This window comes from Nannospalax galili, unplaced genomic scaffold (genome assembly GCF_000622305.1).
Source record: "Nannospalax galili isolate Female #2095 unplaced genomic scaffold, S.galili_v1.0 scaffold286, whole genome shotgun sequence".
Taxonomy (NCBI): domain Eukaryota; kingdom Metazoa; phylum Chordata; class Mammalia; order Rodentia; family Spalacidae; genus Nannospalax; species Nannospalax galili.
In genome coordinates this window covers 9,478,999-9,489,367 of record NW_008359442.1, presented here as the reverse complement: position 1 = coordinate 9,489,367, position 10,369 = coordinate 9,478,999, and positions in this window count along the sequence as shown.

Genomic DNA, 10,369 nt, shown 5'->3' with positions numbered 1-10,369 from the left:
CGTAGGATTGCATGAATCCCATAGCTTATTGACACACAAAGATGATTTTCAAAATTTTTGCAATGTTTAGAGAGGGGGTAACAGAGGGAACAAATATCATAGGAAATAAACTGATAGACAAGGCACATTAGCCATACAGCAAATGAGTTTCAAATTTTCTGAAGTCCAGTTGGCTCCATTGGGATGGAGGTAGACCTTGTAGAAGGCAAAATATAACTGGAGGTGTTCTAATGTGAGTGGTTCTCAGGAGAGGTGGCCTCCAGTGTGAGGGATATACCTGTGAAGACACCTCAGGCCCATCCCAGAAGAAGGCAGTGTTGGTCGGAGAGGTTACTGAGATTCGATGCTAATCAGGTCTAGTTCTGCAGCAGTTTGAAGTCTCCAACTTCTAGCTTCAGAGAAGCTGATGGTGCTAAACTCTTAGGTATATACTGTAGTCCCGTGCTTGAGGTCAACAGCTCACATACGGGGTCTGATAACATGTGACATAACAGTCTCAAAGGGGGCACATTGCAAGCTCTTATCACAGCAAAACGTCACTTTGCTGCGTAGCTTTAGTTGTCAACTTGACACACCTGGGTAAAGGGAGCCTCAGTTGGGGAATTGCCTCTATTAGATTGGCCTGTGGCCATGTCTGTGGGGCATTTTCTTGACTGTTGAGTGATGTGGGAGGGCCCAGCCCACTATGGGTGGTGCCACCCTTGGGCAGGTTGTCCTGTTTTGTATAAGAAAGCAGGCTGAGCATGGGGCAGGGGAGCAAGCCATAAGCAGTATTCCTTCATGGCCTGTGCTTCAGCTCCTGACTCCAGGTTCCTGCCCTGAGTTCCAACCTTGGCCTCCGTGACAAGCTGTGACCTGGGAGATGTAAGCCAGATAAACCCTTTCTTCCCCAAGTTGGTATTGGTCAGAGTATTTTGTCACAGCAATTGAAAAGAAACCAGAACAATCACTCATAACAAACCCCATAAACATTTGGAGTCATTTCAAAGCTATATGGCAACACAATTCACTATTAAATAGAATAAACTCCAGTTAAAAACACTACTGGAGGTGGGGTCATGGCTCAGCAGGTAAACTTTTTGCCCTGGAAGTATGAGGTCCAGGCCCCAGAGCCTACACAAAATGCTGGGTGGGTATGGCAGCCCACCTGTAATCCTATCATATAGGAAGCAGAGACAAGGAATACTTTGAGCCTCTGAAGACACCTGACATCATCTGACATGAGCCCTAGGCCTCCACACCACACAAACACAGGCACCTGCACACATGTGCCCACACATCTGTGAGCATGCATACATACATGCAAAAATATTACTATAATATAGTAATGTATAAAATGACCAAACCATACTTAACAAAAATATATCTTGCAATACACAATTCATGTCATCCTTTTAAATTTTAAAACAACAAAGAAACACTCCATGCAGTCACAGAGAATAACAAAATTGATGTAACCTAAGTTCAATTTATTCATCTTTACAATCTCTGGTTATTGTAAATCTGTGGCTTAAATTTAAGAATGCGTAGTGTTGAAGGGAAACAGAGAATCCATGTGTGAGGAAGTTGGAACAATTCTAGACCATTTTGAGCTCCCCAAATGAACATGTGTACTTGAGTCTGCATGTGTTAGGTTCAACTGGGTAGCTGGGGCATCTCCATATCAATTTCCATGTAAATACAATGTTTATTAAATGCTAAGAAATTAAGATACACTGAGTTGAGTCTTTCACAGATTATTGCAACTCCACAGTAACTCTACAATTATTTAGAATCCGTAGCAATAAAGAAATTGAAGAGGGGATGGTGAGTATTTTAATGTGGACATTGCTTAGAATTGTCAAGACATGGTGATAATCAAATGCGTTTGGACTTCTAGTTGCTTTATTATTGTGTTTAAATTCTTGAGAGATCATCCTCCATTATCACCCATGCCCAGGGCTGAATGAATGCTCACACTCCCAATCCTTGGTACTCCACTGGATGAACTTTACACATATTAGTAGTGACATGGTGGTGAAAGGAAAATTTACAAAGAGAAGAGAGATTGATTCCAGAGCTGTATCTCTGAGCAGAAAGGAGGAGGTGGGAGTGAGGGAGACTGAACTATTCAAGAGCACAGAGTTGCCCACTGGCTAGGAGGAACATGGCCTGGTTCAGATGAATGCAGGTTTGTATGCCCAAGGTGCTTTTTCATTCCTTTCCAGCAGTGAATCTGGATTCAGAGACTTTTCACCATTCCAGAGACAGGGGGTGTTGGTTCTTTAAGGACCCTTTATGACTGATAGACTTTAAGTTTATTTTCTTGGAAACATTAATCATTTCTTCCAATATGTGTTCTTTATGATATTGATGATTGACTATTGTTATGGTTTGTGTGTGACATGCTCCCCCACACCCACAGGCTCATGTGTTTGAACACTTGACCTCCAGCTGGTGGTACTGTTTTGGGAGGTTGTGAAACCTTTAGGAAGTGGAGCCTCATTGGAGGGAAATGGTTACTCAGGGATAGGTCTTGAGGATCATAAGCAGAACAGCTTCTGGCTAGATTTCTGCCTCATGCTCTGCCTGGATTTGGGCCAGTCCCTGTCATGGGCTCTCCTGAGGTGAAGCTGCCTGTGTCAGCCTTTCCCACCATGACCACTGTATCCCTCAAACTGTACGCCATGGTAAATCCTTCCTTCAGTTGCCTTCTGCTAGGTATTTTATCACAGCAACAAGAAAAGTAACTAATAAAAATATCAGCTATACTTACCCACACAAGGGCGTTCTTGTGACTTGGCAATTGAAACGAGCCAGTCCTTCTAATGGGATAAATAACGGTAAAGCTAGCTCCTATTTGGGAAGCCCACTTGTGAACGTTCTAGAACGTTCCTTTTCTGCCTTTCCTCTCTGAGCAAGATGCTGCAAGTCTGAAGTGGCTGTGTGAGGTGGGAGGTAGCAGCATCTGCCCGGCTTGTCCTCTTTTTAGTGTTTTATTTTGTTATTTTCACATTGTTCAGAGTGAATTCCAGCCAGAGGTCCTCAAGTACTGTGAAAAGGACGAGGAAAGGACATCTCTGAGCAGGGGCGTTGTTAAATGCCAAGAGCTTTCCTCTCCACTGGATAATTTTGAGATATTCCTGAACACTTTTCAAAGGCTTTGCTAAGTGCTCATTGTGGAAAGGACACATCCTATATTAAGATTGCTCTGGGACTGGAGATGGCTTGGGGTAAATTTGTGAACTAGATGATACTCATAGCTCCCTTTCCATTTTCTTTCCCTCCATTGCTAGCCAGCCTAGCCTTTCACCCCTATATCTCCTTGAGGCTCTTGGGGTCTTCCTCTCTCTTCACTTTATGTGATTGATACCAGTCACTCAGAATCTTGGTGTTCATCCCTCAGTGTTACTTCTGCTGCAGGCTTTCCAGTTGGAGCTGCTTATTCTTCTACACCCTGGAGACCTCAAGCAGTTTCTCTGCCTTCACTGCAGCCACCCAACACCCTGCACTCCATGCTGTAGTGGGTGAGGAACATGGCCCATAGCTGCTGACAGGTGGCTGTAGCTTTTGAAACAGCTTACCATGTTCTCTGCCCTCTGGCTAAACTCAACTGCTCTCATTCTGCCAACCACCAGCTCCAGAAACCCAAGGCTTTGGTGCATATAGGATCCCCTGGACCACTCCTCTTCAACCCTTCCTTTGTCCCTTACATTTGGGGGATCCTGCTCTAGCAAGTCTTGCTGGGGTTCCCTATTCAGGTTAGGTGACTCTCATAAGTAATTTGTTTGGTTCTAACCACATCGTATTATAGTTATTTGCATATTTTCCTTTTGCCTCACCATCTGGGATTTGATTCAGGGGCTCTGCCCACAGTGATTTCCCACTTTTTGGGGGCACCCATATACAAGGGCGGTCAGCTGACCCTTTAGCTGAGTTGACGTCCTATGTACTGGTAGGGATGACTTTTACAATATGGACATAATTTGGACTAATGACTTTTATCTAAACTTACAACCAAGAAGTTATAGTGTAAACAAGATCACTGAGCCCTGAGCTCCTCCTGTGATCTGGGCACCTGACCTTAATCCCCCAGGCCCCCACTTTGCCCTCCACCCAAGATGGTTAATGAATGTGGGTGTGCATGATCAACATACCAAACCACTGAAAGCAGCATGTTTTTCTCATTGAAAACAGTGAGCAAAATTGAGAAGTCTGTTTGTAATTGTGTGTGTGATAATCTAGGCCTAGGGAACAAAGGGCAAGATTATCTGATAAAATAAGGATGGGTCTTAACTTCTACTTCCCCAGATTCATGCAGGAGATAGTATTTTAATAAAATCATGAGTGAAGCCTGGATGGAAGCACAGTTCTGTGAGACATCTGAAGGAACAGCTTCTCAGAGTTTGGATCCACTTTGGGTCTTAAAATGAATACTAAGAGTCAGGCTGTTTCTTTATTCAGGCTTAATTGTAACATGGCTTAGAAAAGCCCCATGTACTGAGTACTGAATGACAGGATGAATTTAGATCAATATATTACTTCTCCCAAGGATATCTTGTGGAGATACTTAGTCTAGTTCCTAATTTCACCCCCACTTAGGCTAGTGATTCCATTTTGTAACAGTTTAACAATAAATTCAAACAAATAACACTGACTGAATAATTTCTGTACTTGAGGTACTATACTAGGAACCCAATGGGCATATAATATTGAATAATATACAGTCTCAGTCCTCAAGGAATTAAAAATGTCACACTTATGATTACAAAAGCAGTTTTCATAATGAACACACATATATTCAAGGGGTTGAAAAGCTGAAAATGTTTGTTTTCCAATTTGATTTAATCTTGTTTTTGAAAGTTGCCAAACATGGAGAGGAAGAAGGTTTAGTGTTTTAGTATCTGTTGTATGCCAGGGAGTATGTTTTCCCATTTAATACCCAACATCTGATAACATATTACTTGAAATGTTAGTAAGTGCTTATTTCTTTCATCTATCCACATAAAGATAAAATGGAACATCAAATGAAAAACATTTGGATAAGGAATTACTAGTTCCCTCTAAGTAAATACACACAAGCAAACAAGTCATTTGTTAGGAATCTCTTATGTGGTCAGACGAATTCAAGGGGTTGCAACTCAGGGAACATGGAACTGTACAAATCACAGTGTACTTAAGCTTATTAGGCCACAACATTGGCAACTTTCAGGTAGGAGAGGGGCCATAGTGTCTTCCTGTGGTATATAGATGCAGAGGAATGGTTACTGTTTAAAAGTTCTCTCCCCACCCCCCCATGTATTTGTGTGTGTGTGTGTGTGTGTGTGTGTGTGTGTGTGTGTATCTGTGTCTGAGTCTGCGTCTGTATGACAGGATCTCACTGTGCAGCCCTGACTAGCCTAGTGTTTAAGGCCTGTCTCCTTTAAAGGCAGATTTAGGTTGGAGAATTAATGAGAGACAATGAACATCATCCTGGCTAACATTTCATGTTCATGTGTAATTTCGCATATTATGACTAAAGAATGGAAACGAAGCCTTGGTTAGCTAGGAAATGACCTCATACTTATCAAGACTGGTGAGGATGTTGAATAAGTAGTGATGGGGAAAGCTGTCTAAAGCTGACTTGTATACTTTCTGTGAGCTATCAGTTAAGTCACATATGTGCAAAAAGCACATATCTATAGAATATTAAAGCGTTAACTAATAGTGTCCCACTGTGAGATCAGGTGGGTCATCAGCCTGCCTTTGAGCTGTGTCATAGGGTCACTTTGCCTGAAATCCTGTTGGAGTACAGGGAGGGATTCATTGTAGTGGGACGGTATCTGATGTTCAGATAATTTAAGAGTTGATTTTGGAGTTGTATTAGAAAATAGCAAACGTTACAAAAGTGCAGAGTCTAAATAAGTCAGAACTGCCAACACTGGAACCATTTCAGAGTTTCAGGGTGAGGAGCAGATTATCTGAGTTTTCATTTCCTGTAAAGTGTGAGGGCTGAAACAGAGACAGAGAAACAGTATTGCTCTATTTAATGTATTTGTGAAAAAGAGTTCAAAAGCTAATTATGAATATGGCCATATGCCCAAAAGTCAAGTCACACTTCTCATTATAGATACATGTATTATTACAGTCTGTATAGTTACTGAAAAAAACCTGTATTTGACTGTATAGTTTAATATGTAAAAGATAACAGGTTGTCTCTAGAATATATTTTTAAACATTTTTATTCAAGGAAGCAACTCATTGGTATGTCCTTTTCACATGACAAAGCAAAATTGTTTGCTTTTGGGAATAGCATCGTGGACCCTTCCAGACAAAAGAAACGATAGCATATGAAATGCAAATAAATTAATCTGATTATTAAGGTTTACTTAACTGTTGCAAATGCGGGTGTTGCTTATCAATGATGTATTAAATATACATCATGGTCTGTAAACAAAGCAGGAGAAAACGAGAGCGACACTAGTCTGTGATGGGGTTGGGAAGAGCTTTATGCTTTTGCACGCATTTAATTTCAAAGAACTAAGAACTCAAAGGAGGACCAAAGTTCAGCATTCTTTTCTTATTATTTACTAGAATAAAAATTTGTCACTGTCAAATTGCTTTACCGAGGCTTTGGAATCTTCAGATTTCAGTCTGAACATCCAAAGTGCTTGGTGCATACTATGCATTCTCTGTCCTAAATTTGAAAAATTGACAAAAAATGTGATGATTACATGACTAGAATAGTGTGCTTGTCTCCTGAAAATCCTGAGCCAAAGCTATAAAGTACTTGTTTCTAAAGATTCTTTTATATACTTTATAAATGCTTTTATGACTGATAAGGCACTGAAGAAGCTTTAAATACTGAGCTCACAGTGAGGGAAAGGCAAGCCTCCTATAGGTAGAGTCCTATGTGAGAGTGGGCCCTTCATTAGTTATCGCTTGCAGTATAACAAATTACTCCAACACTTAAAATGCTTAAAACGATAGATATTTCCAAGTTTCTGAGGATGAGGAATCCAGGAGATGCCTTAGAGGGGGTGGTGTTCTGGTTCAAGGTTTCTCATTGAGGACACATTCATATTCTTATGAGGTTGCAATCATGTGATAGCTCAATTGTGTGTAGATGTGAATCCAAGCTCACTTACATGATTGTTTGCAGGTTTCTGATACCAGCTGGAACACTGCAGCCACAGTTCCTCACCCTATAGGCCTCTCCATAGGTGACCCAAGTGTCCTCATGCCATGACAGCTGTGTAGGGATCCAGCTTGACCTGACTGTAGCCATCTTGGTTTGTAACTGCTGTTTTGCCTGCTGGATGGTCCTGGTGTGCATTCCAAGTTCTACAGAATGAACAGAGCCATTTAGACAGTCGGCCAAGACAAGTTTATGTCATGCTGACTGGTTCAAACTGGTTTTGTTACTAGAAATTTTGGGGAGTCCCATCTGGGTTACCAGACGATACCAGGGAAATTGCGGTCCTCTCTTGCAGTTCTCAGCCCCATTAATAAAAAAATTTAAGGACAGACTCAAACTGGAGCTCAAGGACACTTTTACTAGCATTTAAAAGAAAAACCCCAGGGCAGGCAAGCTGTAAATCTCAGCAGCTGCTAGGAGGAGAAGACTGGAGAAGAGAAGGAAACCAGGCCATGTCATTTCAGTTAGTCGCTGGCTGGAGGTCAGCCACATGGTAGCAGGCATCCCGGAGAACCTTAGAGAAACACCAAGGAAGCCCAAAGCACCAGAAAAAGCTTGCTTAGGCTCTGGTCAGTACCTGAAAGAAAGACAAGAAGAAAAAGAAATAGTACTCAGAAAGGCAGACAGACCCAGGCCAACCCCATGGCAGCATGTAGGGACTGTGCTAAGGGGGCAGGAATTCTGGGAAAAAAAGTACAGTATCTCATTAAAGGGATAATCAGTCCGCCTATCTCTTTGGCAAGGATTAAGGTGAGCCCCCTTCCTTGAGATGGTTCCTTGGCCAGGTGATTGACTGGCCCTACTGGATTAACTCTTATGTTTGGGTAGCTTGGAATGTTAGGTCTCCACCAAGGTCAGAGAAATAGCTTTCCCGAATGGTCTCCACAGAGCCCTGATCAAGTATACTGTAACAGCTTGTTATTTAAAAAAAATTACATATAACTTTTTAGTTCACTCTTTAAGAATTTGATACATGCATATAATGTATTTCAATTATATTCACCTGTCACTCCACTGCTCCAACTCCTCATCCCCTCTTCCAACTTTGTCCTCTTTATTTTTTATAACCTATTGTGTCCAATTAATACTGTCAATGTACAAATGGGTGTGGGGTCATTTATTGGCACATGGTCAACCTACTGGGGATTACATTCCTAAAGAAAATGAACTTTCAGTGCTGGATAGATGACTCAGTGGTTGAAAGCTCCTACTACTCGGTTCCCATTGGGCAGCTCACAATAGCCTCCTCACAACAACTCCAGCTCCAGGGGATCCAATACCCTCTTCTGTCCTCTGAAAGCATCTACAGAGAGAGAGAGAGAGAGAGAGAGAGAGAGAGAGAGAGAGAGAAATAAGATAAAGATTTAAAAAGAAGTGACTTTCCCTTGACTAACAGCCATCAACTCTCAGTGGCACCTCAGCTAGGGGTGGGAGTGCATGTGCCCCTCACCCAGTCATACGCTGGAATGTTGATTGGCTTGATATTATGGATGTTTGACATCTTAATAGCTTTTGACAAAACTCAGATACATTCCATTTGTCTGTGGCTTATTCTTGCTTAGCATATAATTCCCTTTATTGGGTGACTTCTAGGGAAATGTAAAGGTACGTCTATTCACCCAGATAGAGAGGGCACCAAAGAAAGGATTCTAAGTCCAGCATGGTGAACCACTGAGTTTACTCAGGGAATTTATAGGATCATGGCAGGTATCCCATCAGGAAGCACGGCCAACTCACAAGTCTGCACCATTGAGAAAGCCAACATTTTACCTTCTGTGTACTCTAGCATTACCCAAGACCTGGCAGCTGGGTTAGGAGGGAGTGGCAACCAGAATCCCCCTCCTTTGTCAAGTGAATATTAACAGCTTCATTTTTATTGCCATGGATCTAGTTATCAGCTATATTTTTCTAATTTTATTGCCCTGACCCTGGGCAGAGCACTTCTGCAGGTCACCATAGCCTCTGCTTCATGATGCCTTAGGTTACAGGAATCCTTATGTCTTGCTCCCACCCAAGATTTAACTCTGTTGATTAAACCTTCATAAATTGCACTTTGTGCAATTCTGGATGTGTCTGCTTCTTTTCTTTCTCTAATCTTTCAACACTGTCTGCCTTTGGTGGCTTTTTTTTTTTTTTTTTTTTTGGTCTTTTTGAGACAGGGTCTCCCTGTAGCCCCAGCTGTCCTGGAACTCACTATGCAGACCAGGCTGGCCTTGAACTCACAGAGATCCGCCTGCCTCTGCCTCCCGATGGTGGCTCATTTTTGTATACCTTGTTTTCCTGAAAGAGCTGACTTCTTCCAAAACGACTGACAGTTGAGAAAGAGATAGCTCATCACCATTTATAACAGTCTTGGGAGTGAGAAATCATTACTTCTGCTTTATTCACATACATCACAGAAATACTATGGTACAATGTGGGAGGGACAATAGTGGGTTGTAAATTCCAGGAGCGGAGGGTCAATTGGGGGCCATCTTGGAAGCTGGCTACTAAAGGTTCAGAGCAGATTTGCAACTTAGGTTCATTTATGCATCATTCATATTTCTGACTGTGATACAATGCCTGAGAAAATCAACTCAAAGTTGGGGAGATTTATTTTGTCATATTTCAGAGCTTCAGTTCATGGTTCTTGGCCTCATCACTGTGGGTCTGTGGTAAGGCAGAACATCAGGGTGGACAAACTGTGTGTGCTGGATCACCTTAGTTGTCAACTTGACACACCTGGCTGGAGGGAACCTCAGTTGAGGAATTGTCTCCATTGGATTGGCCAGTGGCCATGTCTGTGGGGCATTTTCTTGATTTTTGAGTGATGTGGAAGGGCCCAGCCCACTGTGGGTCGTGCCACCCCTGGGCAGGTGGGCCTGTATTATTTAAGAAAGCAGGTTGAACATGGGTCAGGGGAGCAAGCCAGTAAGTAGCCTTCCTCCATGGCCTGTGCTACAGATTTCTGCCCTGAGTTCCTGCCTTGACTTTCCTTGATGATGAACTGTGCTGTAAACCAAATAAAACCTTTCCTCTCCAAGTTGGTTTTGGTCAGTGTATCACAGCAATAGAAAGTTTGGAAAACAGTGTAGCAGAGCAAAGCTGCTCATCTTATGGTGGCTAGAAAAAAAAGAGTCAGACAGGAAAGGGGCAGGAACAAAATGTATCCTTCAAAAGCATGCCCTCAGTATCTTATTTCTTCCAACTAGGCTCCACCTTCCTACTATCTCC